The following is an 11945-nucleotide window of genomic DNA, read 5'->3' as shown; positions in this document are numbered from 1 at the left end:
AAGGATCAGGATCCACATGTGTCTTCCTCACCAGATTGTGAATTCCCTGGGACAGAGTCTATGTCTGATTTATCTCAAAGCCAAGGACATAGTGGGTGCTCAACAAATGCCAAGTTGCTGAGGCAGTTAGCAAAGGTCCCAGTATCCATGGATGAGCTCAGGTGGAGGGAAGGCCGATTAAGAAAGTTTATTCTTTATAGTTATTTGTTTTCCAGCTTCTAGAGCCAGGGATCCTCTCTGCCCACGAAGCATCCTCCAAGAACCAGCCCAATAGCAGCCAATGCTGCCATTAGGAATTGCCACACTCCTCAGAGGGTTTCCTGGATTTTTGTCATCTTCAGTTCCTCCACTGTCCCGACAAGCTGTACGCTGGGCTTGACTCCAGGAAGCTGAGTGGAGCAGATGGAATCGGTTTTGGAGACTTCAGTCTGGTCAGGAGGACAGGGAGAGGAAGGTCCCTGCTGGCTGGGATGTCACTAGGTGGGGTCAGGGCAGGAATGGCATCCACAGCAGAGGGTACAGAGCAGGCAAAGGCTGAGGGTAGGAAATGGGGATTTAGCTGGATCGGAGGGCAGAGGCTGGAAGGCAGGTAGGAGGCCCAAGACGCTAGGATGCCTTGTGCACAAGGCTCCAGGTTGCTGTAGAAGGGCGTCACGCCCAGGGTGACATTTGCTTTGCAAGCGGTTGCATTGTTTTGAAAGTTCGGAAGCATTTTTATTACAAATGTTTTTACTCTAAAGATGGATGATTTCTGTATTTATGACAATTTTCTGGCAGATGGAAGTGTCCTGTTCTAACAGGGTGGATTCATAGTGTTCCCTTCCCACTTTTGAAGGAAGAATAAATTTTATGATTGAGAGACTGAGTTTATGAAAATACAGATTGTGGAATGCAAGCCTCAGACATACTCTCAAAAGTATGCATGTTTAAATTAATTTTCTTAGTATCAATCTGACATGTTTTACTTAAAATTGGTAGTATAAGTAAATAATGCAGTAACCAGAATCAATATCAAAATGGTTTTTTTAGCTGGGTGTGGTGACTCATGATAGAATCCCAGTACTTGGGAGGCTGAAATAGGAGGATCTCAAATTCGAGACCAGCAGCCTAACGAATTCAGAGAGGCTCAGTAAGACCTCATTTCAAAATAAAAAATGAAACAGAGATGGGGCTGTAGCTCAGAGATAAAATGCTCTAGGTAAAAATACTAGGGCTCAATCTCTAGTACCAAAAAAGGTCTTTTTATTTATTTATATTTATATATCTTTTGTGTGTTACTGAGGAGTGGATCTCAGGGGCTTTTCTACTTCCGGGCTATACTCCTAGCCCTATTTTATACTTTATTTGGAAACAGGGTCTCACTAAGTTGCTGAGTGCCTCACTGAGTAGCTGAGATTGGTTTCGAACCTGTTTGATCCTCCTGTCTCAGCCTCCCAAGTGCTGGAATTACAAGCGTCAGCCACCACGCCCGGCTCAGGTCTTTTTTATTTTTGATTATGAAACAGGGTCTTACTAAGTTGCTGACAGTCTTGCTAAATTGCTGAGGTTGGCCTCCAACCTGTGGTCCTTCTGTCTTTTGTACACACCTGTAATCCCAGTACTTGGAAGGCTTAGACAGGAGGCTCCCAGCCTCAGCAGCTTGGTGAGACAGGCACATTAAGTCTAGCAACTTAGCTAGACTCTATTTCCAAGTAAAAAAAACAAAATAGGGCCAGAGGTGTAGTGTGGTGGTAGAAAGCCTCTGGGATCAATCCCTAGCACCACAAAATAAAATTATTTTAGAAGAAAGGTTTATGATGCTGAAGATTATAGTCTTTCATTTTTAAATTATATATATATATATAATTTAAAAGATTATGATGAACTTGAACTGCTGTAACTATGTGAAATATTACAGTTGAAATGGACTGTTCTGCTATTGATGGAGCATCGATCTGTGAGGAGTTGAAACCTTAAACTGTTTTCTAAACTCTCCTGCTGACATTTAGTAGTAAACGTGTGCGGTAGTTTACTTGACACATTTGTGAACACTTTTGTACCTCTCAAAATTTTTTTACTTTGCCAATATTGTTTGCCAAATGAGAACATTTTTTTTTTTTTTTTCTGGTACTAGGGATTGATCCAGGATGTTCTACCACTGAGCTACATCCCCAGGTTTTTTTTTTTTTTTTTTTTTTTTTTTGCGGGTCTGGGGATGAAACCCAGGGGTATTTGACCTCCGAGCTACACCCCCTGCTCTATTTTTTATTCTTTATTTTGAAACAGGGTCTCACTAAGTGCGGAAGGCCTTACTAAGTAGCTGAGGCTGTCTGCGAACTGTGATCCTCCTGTCTCAACCTCCCAAATGCTGGGATTACAAATGTGCGCCACCGCACCTGGCTTCCCAGTCATTAAAAACAATTTTTTTATTTTAAGTTCTGAGACAGGGCACATTACATTTCTGAGGCTGGCCTTGGACTTGTGATTCTCCTGTCTCAACCTCCCAAGTAAGAACTTAGTCTTTTAATATTTAGAAGTATTTTGAACTGGGTGTGGTGTCGCATGCTTGTAATCCCAGGACTTGGGAGGCTGAGACAGGAGGGTCACAAGTTTGAAGCCAGCCTCAGTTACTTAGTGACACCCTCTACAACTTAGTGAGACACTATTTCAAATTTAAAAATAAAATAGGGCTGGGCGTATAGCTTAGAAGCAGAATGCCCATGAGTTCAATCCCCATTACTACAAAAAAAGAAATATTTTAAGTTACTTAAGATTTGTGATATGTCAAACTAATGACCATTTTCAGAAAAAAAATAGATATTGGAGCAAGTGTGTATCAAAATAATCATAATTCATCTTTATGGAAGGGAGATATATGTGCTGGCCTTGGTTTCCCTAAAAAGCAGAGGTTGAAAGAGGATCTGGGGGGAGATGGCTCATTTTAGGAAATTGGCCTAAAGGAACTGGGAAGAGTAAAAAAATGAAAAGAAAAAGTAGATCTAAGTTATGCAGCTGTCTACCGTTGTACGCACTTGGGCTGCATCTGGCTGGGATGGTCTGAGAAGCCCTGTCCAATGCACCTCAGCGCTGTCTGCACACAGGCAGGGGAAGGGAGTTTTCCTCTACTGATGGAAGGTTGTTGATTGGTGAGGGGATAACTCCTGGTACTTTAAAGATTACTGGTGACATATGCCTGTAATCCCAGCTACTCAGAAGCTGAGGCGGGAAGATCAAGAGTTTGGGCAGCTTAGCAAGACCCTGTCTCAAAAAAAAAAAAAAATTGAAGTTTGTGCATTTGTCAGGATATCTTATGTGGCCACAGCAAAATATCTTCAGAGGGGGAAAAATCTTGAGTTGATGGGGGCAGTTTTAAGACCGTAATCTACACACAGATGTTTGTCTCAAAAACAGCTGGAGTAAAAAGGTGGCTAAGAGGATGAGGTGGGGCACAAGAGACGTCCCACAATATATGGAAGTAGGTTCAAACAAATAGTTAATTTTAATTGTGAGTAAAATTTAAAATTTTCTGTTTCATTTAATACACTTTAGCCAGTTGTGGTGGCACATAGCTATCATCCCAGTACTTGGGAGGCTGAGACAGGAGGATCACAGGTTTGCAGCCAGCCTCAGCTACTATGTGAGGCTTTCTGCAACTTAGTGAGACCCTGGTTCAAAATAAAAAATAAAATATAGGGTTGGGGATATAGCTTGGAGGTAAAATGTCCCAGGGTTCAGTTCCTAGTATTGCAAAAAACAAAAGAACAAAACCAAAATCACACACCAAAAACCAAAACCAAAACCAAAACAAAATCAAACAAAAATAATCCACTTTATTCTAACTTAATGTACATATGGTGGTACACAAATCTAAATCCATGGATTTCAGGTGTTCTTTTATAGTCGGACACTGTATTATTCTATACCAAATGACTTGAGTATAATAATAATTATTAAGACATAAATAGCCGGGCGTGGTGGCGCACGCTTGTAATCCCTGCGCTTGGGAGGCAGAGACAGGAGGATCGCGCAGGTTCGAAGCCAGCCGCGCGCGCTGGCTTAGGAGACCCTGTTTCCAAATAAAAATGTAAAAATAGGTCTGGGAGTGTAGCCCGGAGATAGAAGGGCTTCCAGGAACCCCAGTACCACCAAAAAAAAAAAAAAAAAAAGACATAAATAAATTCTCATTTAAAACTTTCCACGGGGAGTGTCTTGTTCTAATTTGTGTTAATACACCATGAGGACCTCAAGAACACATCTCTGTGTCCTCAACAGGGTGAAGACAGACCCTGTTCCACTCAGCAGATGAGGCTTGGGACAATTATGGTCCAGCTGGCTTTTTGTAATTTCAGTATCTTGCCATCTTAGACATCCTTACAAAATTCAGGAGGCTCCTTTAAGCAGGGAGCCTGTATGCTGTGTTTTTGGAACATCCCAGTTTCTGTCCACATTCTCTCTCACCTTCCTTCACAATTTTTTTTTTTTTTTTTTGCCATCAGGAAGCAACTCGGCTATCCTTGTCTGATGGGACAACTCGAATCTGCATTCCCCAAGAGTCGATGTCACTGGACTGCACGATGTTTTCCATGAACTTTGAGCACAGAGCCTGGAAGTCATAAGAGGCATCCTTTAGACATCGCCTGGGTTCCAGAAAGACTCCTCCTGGCCCTCAGTGTGTGGGAGCTACTCAATTTCCCCTTGACAAACAGGACGAATCCCTTCGGTGGGTAGAGCGGCTGCCTCCTGTGCTTCTCAGTGCCTGGCACGAGGACCCCAGCGTGGCCAGGTGGCACTCAGCTTCCTACTCAATGGACCCACTATTGGGTCCACTACTGGAAAGACTCTTTCCTTGGGAATAAAGAGAGGCCAAAGTCACAAGGACAGAAGCAAAATGTTGCTTATGTATCATTGCAGGCAATGGTACTTAGTACTCTGAGGCATTTCTCTTTCCTCCCATGGATTCTCATTCCCAGGATCCTGGCTGTGGGGAGAAACGGCACCATCTTGGCAGAGTGAGAGCAATGCCCCACTCTGTGGGGAAGATAATACCCAGTCCCTGCCAAGCCTTGTCACCCAGCTGGTACCATGAATGAGCCTCCAAAAGGCTATTCTCCTATTCTCTTAGTTAGGCCTGCTGTTTCAGGGTGATAGGAAATAAGGTCAGAGGGGTGAACTCTGTGACCTGGAACCCAAGGATGACTTAAGGATGACCAAAACCTTCTTTTTCCCTGCCTGGGTCTTTTTTTTTTTTTTTTTTTAAGATTTAAAGAAGTTTATTAGAATACAGAAAATAGAAATACAGCTCCATACCAGACTGGCATGGAGGGGTGACTCGAATGAATACACCCTTGCCTGGGTCTTGATTTAGGCTTCTAAAGCTGGAGCTTCCCATTTTTTTTCTTCTTCAAATTTGTCAGCCAAGGGCCGGGGATGTAGCTCAGTGTAGAGCACTTGCCTAGCATGTGTGAGGCCTGAAGTTCCATTCCCAGAAGCACAGTAAATAAATAAATAAATAAATAATAAATAAATATTTGTCAACACACAAAGAAGTAGCTAACTAATAACCCCATGCTCCTTGGACTATCTCCACTATTATGTTCTACCGCAGGAGCCAGTAGGTCACCTGGCAGTACTAGGAATGGAATCCAGGGGCATTCTACCTCCAAGCTACACCCCCAGCCCTAATTTTTATTCTTTATTTTGAAACAGGATCTCACTAAGTTGCAAAAGGCCTCACTAAGTAGCTGAGGCTGTCCTCGAACCGTGACCCTCCTGTCTCAACCTCCCAAATGCTGGGATTACAAGTGTGCGCCACCACGCCTGGCTACAATCTTGCTTTCTTTCCATAGATACCTGACTAGATGACTGTGCAGGCAATAATTTAGGCAAATGTTTGGTCACTTTGTGTCATGGACTACCATGATCTAACCATGGTGTCGTTAATTAATTCTAATTAGTGAAAGAATTTTGATTTTTTTTGTACTGGAGATTGAGCCCAAGGGTATTCTACCTCTGAGCTCTACCCCCAGTCCTATTTATTTATTTATTTATTTATTCATTCATTCATTTTTTTATATTTTGAAACAGGGTCTTGCTAAGCCGGACATGGTGGTGCACGCTTGTAATCCCAGCATTTGGGAGGTTGAAGCGAAGAATCACAGTTCACAGATAGCTTCAGCTACTTAGTGAGGCCCTTTGCAACTCAGTGAGACCCTGTTTCAAAATAAAGAATAAAAAATAAGGCTAGGGGTGTAGCTCAGAGGAAGAATTCCCCTGGGTTCCATCCCCAACACTGAAAAAAAAAAAAAAAAAGAAAGAAGAAACAGGGTCTTGCTAAGTTACTGAGGGTATCCTAAGTTGCTGAGTCTGATTTCACTCAAACTTGGGATGGTTCTATCTCAGTCTCTCAAATATAGGGATTATAGGTGTGTACCACAACACTGGCTTAGTGAAAGAATTTTTCATTTCCTCTTAAGGATTTGTTTCCCTGAACTACTAAGTAGTTTCTGACAGGAAAACAGAGCCATTGAAAGTCTTAGAGGGAGCCAGGCGTGGTGGCGCACGCTTGTAATCCCAGCATTTGGTAGACTGAGACTGGAGGATCGTGGTTCGCAGACAGCCTCAGCTACTTAGGGAGGCCCTTTGCAACTCAGTGAGACCCTGTTTCAAAATAAAAAATAAAAAATAGGGCTGGGGATATAGCTCAGAGGTAGAATGCCCTTGGGTTCCATCCCCAGTACCGCAAAAAGAAAGACAGACAGACAGACAGACAGACAGACAGACGGAAGGAAGGAAGGAAGGAAGGAAGGAAGGAAGGAAGGAAGGAAAGGAACGGAAAGGAACGGAAAGGAAAGGAAAGGAAAGGAAAGGAAAGGAAAGGAAAGGAAAGGAAAGGAAAGGAAAGGAAGTCTTAGAGGGCCGGGTGCATGCTTGTAATATCAGCACTTGGGAGGCTGAGACAGGAGGATTGCAGGTTTGCGGATGGCCTTAGCTACTTAGTGAGGCCCTCTGCAACTTAGACCCTGTTTCAAAATAAAGAATTAGAAATCAGGCTGGGGTATAGCTTGGGGGTAGAATGCCCCTGGGTTCAATCCCTAATACTGCAGAAAACAAATTCTTATAGAAATTTTAATACAAGAGTTAGAGCAAGTCTGCAGGTGCCTTGAGAGTGAGTTCGAGGAAGGAATGTGAAAGGCTTCTAGACCGTCACAGATCATTGCTGCCTGAAGCACAGGGGCAGCAGAAAGCATGAGTTTGGGGGAGGTGTGAGAACCGGCTGGCACCTGGCCACCACCATGGGTCTGTGGAGCTGGAGCTCGTAGGAGGTTTGCAAAGCCTCCACATCTGTCGAAGCTGTCACGTCTGGCCGCACTACCACAGTGTCTTTCTGCCACACCGTTCCCATAACAATGACTTCCTTCTTGCTTCTCCAAATTTTGTACAAGTTCCTCTCATCGGCATCTCTGTCCTGGAACTGTACAGGAGACAGCATATTGAGAAAAGTAATTCCAGCCTGAAACAGGAGAAATAGTGCCAAGTTGACAGCAAAACAGTCCAGCATAATATCCAACAATGGAGGTTGGCTTCATAATTTATGGTGCCACCATATTATAAGATTCTATGCATCCGAGTTTAACCAAAGAAACAAAAGCACACATAGCAATATATGGCGGTCTTTTGTATCTATGGCCTTCTGTGTCTATGGATTCTGTACTCATACATTCAACCTACTGAGGATAAAAAATATTCAGCAAAAAGATCGCATCTGTACTCAATGCATATAGGCTGCTCTTTCTTGTCACTTTTTCCTAAATAATACAGTATTGCAACTATTTACATAGCATTTACGTTGTGTTAGATATTATAAGCAATCTAGAGATTAAAGTATACAGAAGGATGTGTGCAGGTTATATGCAAATACTATGCCACTTATATATAAGGCACTTGAGCATCCTCAGAATGTGGCACCCTCTGGGGTCTTGGAACCAATCCCCCTCATTTAATGAGGACAGTGTATGAGTATGCATATGCATGTGTATCTCTAGATACATGTATGGAGAGATTACTTTGTTGTATTGCAAGTCATTGACTTACATACTTGTGGGCGCTAGTTAGGCAAATCTGAAACCTGTAGGACCAGCTGTCAGAAAAGGCAAATGTCCACAGACAGAATTTCTTCCTTTCCAGGGAAGCCTTAGCTCTGCTTTTAGTCTTTTAGCTGATTGAACCAGGCCCACCCAGATCATACGAGACACTCTCCATTACTCAAAATCAATTGATTATGGACTTAATCACAACTACAAACGATCTCATGGCAGTACTGAGATCAGTGTCCGAGTGAATAGTGGGAGGTTGTGCCAGTTAAGTGGACCTATGAGACTGACATTCACGCGGCCATCAAAAAGGATGTAGGAGACTGACATGTGTACTGTGACAATTAATCATGTTCCAGAAGAACAGTCAGTGATGTGGGAAATATGAAATTACAAAGCCAGGTTAAAAACCAGTATGTAGAGGACTATTCCATTTCTGTAAAACCATATCTGCTTAAGTATATAAAATACAGACCAGAATACCTTATGATAATGTTGAGAGAGGTAATTACTGAATGCGGAGAGAATGGTTAATGGAAGCATCCTGTTTTTGCTTATGTGTATTTCCTAACTTATTTACAGTGAATAAATGATACTTTTTAATAAGGCAAAATTTAAAACATCCTATTTGAGACACATTAGGAAACCTTGCTAATTAAGGAACAGTAGGAGGTGTGGCGCAGGGGGCTTCCTCTTTCCTCCCCACTCCCTGGCTTCTCCTTCCCATCTAGAGGCAGGGAAGGCATCTGCAAGACAGGCGGCTCTCAAGTCTTAGGATGGAACCGCTTCCCTCTTCATCCTCCCCTTCACAAGCAGGAGAGGATGCTGCGGATGAGGCGTGGGAAGGAAGCGTTTCATTTAGTATACACAGTGGAGAGAACCTCCAATATAATATTAATTCATTGTGCAAATTAGCGAGCCTTAATAACCACACGAGCCATCGGGAATCCTGGTGTGACTCAGAATGACATCTGCATTAATGGTCTAATTAATAATGTATATGTTAATAAGAATCTCATTAAGACCGGGGTACAATTATCAATGTAGGATGCAATTCCTTAGCGTCGGAGGCCGATGTAGTGCCGTGGTGGTTCCAGTTGCAATTTCTAACAATAAATGACCTTTTAAGTCTCATTAATTGATTTAGGAGGTAGCGATTAGTGTAAAAACTAAAATCCTCTCCAAGTACAAAAACCACTGGCAAGACAGCGATGACTACAAATCAGAAGAACCAGGACAGTTCATCGCAGAGTGCTGGGGGGTGATCGAGGTGGAGACAGGTGAACCAAGCCCCCTCATTTATGCCCCTCACCGCACCCCAGGCCTGGGCAATAGACTCTGCTACTATCAATATTTAATAAGATTTAAATCAATACCAATTAAGTTTTAGGGAAAATTATTTTTCAAAGGAAGCGCCATAAAGTTGATGGGCTCCTTTGGTCCCTGTTCTCTCTGGTTTACTTCCTCTTCTCCAATCTTCCCGTTCTTCTCTCAGTCTTCTAAGATGACTTACATGAGGGTTGATTTGCCCTGAAGTTCTGGTTTCTCTCTGTCTCTCTGTCTCTCTCTCGATACTGGGGATTGAGCCCAGAGCGTTTTACCTTCGAGCTACGTCCCCAGACAAATTTTATTGTTTAGTTTGAGACAGGCTCTCATTAGTTGCTGAGGTTGGTGTTGAACTTGTGCCCCTTCTGTCTCAGCCTCTTAAGTACTGGGACTCCAGGATTGTGCCACCACACCTGGCTGGGTTTGTCTTTTCAACTGGCTCCTGATGGCATCTGCCCTTGTGGCTTTTCTTTTATGAAAGCTATTTCCACCAAGTCCAAATTTTCTGTTCCTTATTGAGCAAATCAATGTAGCATCAAGAAAACCTGATTCTCTGGTCAATTTTCAGTCAATAAAAATTTCCACCATGTGGACTTTTAGCTCTTGTCGATTATATTTTATGCTAATCATTGCTACCAGACAGCTTGGTTTTATGCTGGGAACATGACTGAGAGCTTATTTGCATTTCTAAGTTAATCCATAGGAAAACTGTAAGCAAGTTTGTGAGCTAGAGCAGACATTAGGAAAGAGGGAAGGAAGAGGTGAAGGAGAGGGAGGGATGCCGAGGGGAGAGATACAGACATGGAAACAGACACCAAGATGTTGTCCAGTGGCTGAGAAAGTAGACATCTGCTTCTCTGCTCACCTAATCCCATGGTTTCCAAGCCGCTGCTCCAAGCTGGGCCTCGTGCCATGGGGAATGGGGCTGGGCAACATGGGTGTCTGACCTAGAGAGCCTCCCATCAAGACAGTCAGGCGTGGTGGTGCTGAGCCAGGGTGAGGCAATGCTCAGATGCATCTCTGGGCTCCCAGCACCCGGCAGAGGCCTTGCTAGAGAGCATGCGCCCAACTGAAGGAAGCTGTCCATCTGTTAACATGTGTTTAGGGAGACTCTACTGTGTCCCTGGTGCCAGCAGAGCAGTGGAGCAAGCAGCTTGGAGCCTGAGAAGAAAGATGCCGGGAGAAAGCAAGCGTGTTAAACATGTAAACTCAGATAAGAAGAAAAATGTAGACAAAAATCTAGTTGTTGTTGTTTTTGTTATTATTATTGTTGTTGTTGTTATTATTATCACTATTTGTGTGTGCGGTACTGGGGATTGAACCCAGGGGGCGTTCTACCTCAGACCTATACCTCCAGACCTATTTTATTTTATTTTATTTATTTATTTATTTATTTATTTATTTATTTGGTGGTATTGGGAATGGAACCCTTCTACCTCTGGGCTATACTCCCAGACCTACTTTTTATATTTTTATTTGGAAACAGGGTGTCTTAAGCCAGCAAGTCTGGCTTCGAACCTGCGCGATCCTCCTGTCTCCGGCTTCCAAGCGCAGAGATTACAAGCGTGCGCCACCACACCCGGCCAGACCTTTTTTTTTTTTTAAATTTTAAAACAGGGTCATATTGCCCGGTGGCCCATGCTTGTAATCCCAGAATTTGGGAAGCTGAGACAGGAGGATCGTGGTTTGCGGCCAGCCTCAGCTACTTAGCAAGGCCCTTTGCAACTCAGTGAGACCCTGTTTCAAAATAAAGAATAAAAAATAGGGCTGAAGGTGTAGCTCAGAGGTTGAATGCCTCTGGGTTCCATCCACAGTACTGCAGAATAAAATAAAATAAAATAAAATAAAACAAAACAGGGTCTTATTAAGTTGTGGAAGACCTTGATAAGTTGCTGAGGTGGCCTGGGAACCTGTGATCCTCCTCTGTCAGCCTCCCATGTATTGGGATTATAAACGTGCACTATTGTGCCTAGTAATTAATTTTTATGTCTGAAGCCAGTGATGGCTTGTTTGGAAGGCAGGCAGTGCAGGTGAACTGACTGTGTTAAAGGGAGAAATGTTTGGCCAACACTGGCCAAAGTCCCTTTTTCCTTTAGCTCTCGGTACTCTATGCCTGAAGCTGTTTCTCCATTCTGCCTGCTGGTTTCCTCTCCTGGGAGACTATGGTGCCAGTTCTGGCCCTTTCTGAGAACTCAGAAACCTGGGTTCTGGCCCTCCCTGCCTATGGCTGCCTGTGGCCTACCACTGTGGGCCTCAGTTTCCCCATTCATGAACTGGAGTTGGCAGTCCTTGCCACTAGGAAGTGTGACTTGGGCCTTCCTAAGGGTCTGGGGCTCCCTTCCATTGGTCTTTGAGCTCTGAATCCCATGTCCTGCAAGCTCAGGGATGGTTCTAGACAACTGAGATAGCTCTTGGCCAGACTGCAACTCCCCAGTCTCTGGCCGTGGTGTGGGATTTCAGATCCTCTGTCACCTGCACCAACATCTCTTCTCCCTATTGATTCGGCTCTCTCTTCTGCAGTCACCATCCTGTGTCCACTTGTCCAGCAGG

Source organism: Muscardinus avellanarius (genome assembly GCF_963383645.1).
Source record: "Muscardinus avellanarius genome assembly, chromosome: 13".
NCBI lineage: Eukaryota > Metazoa > Chordata > Mammalia > Rodentia > Gliridae > Muscardinus > Muscardinus avellanarius.
Note: the sequence above shows the minus strand (reverse complement) of the source record.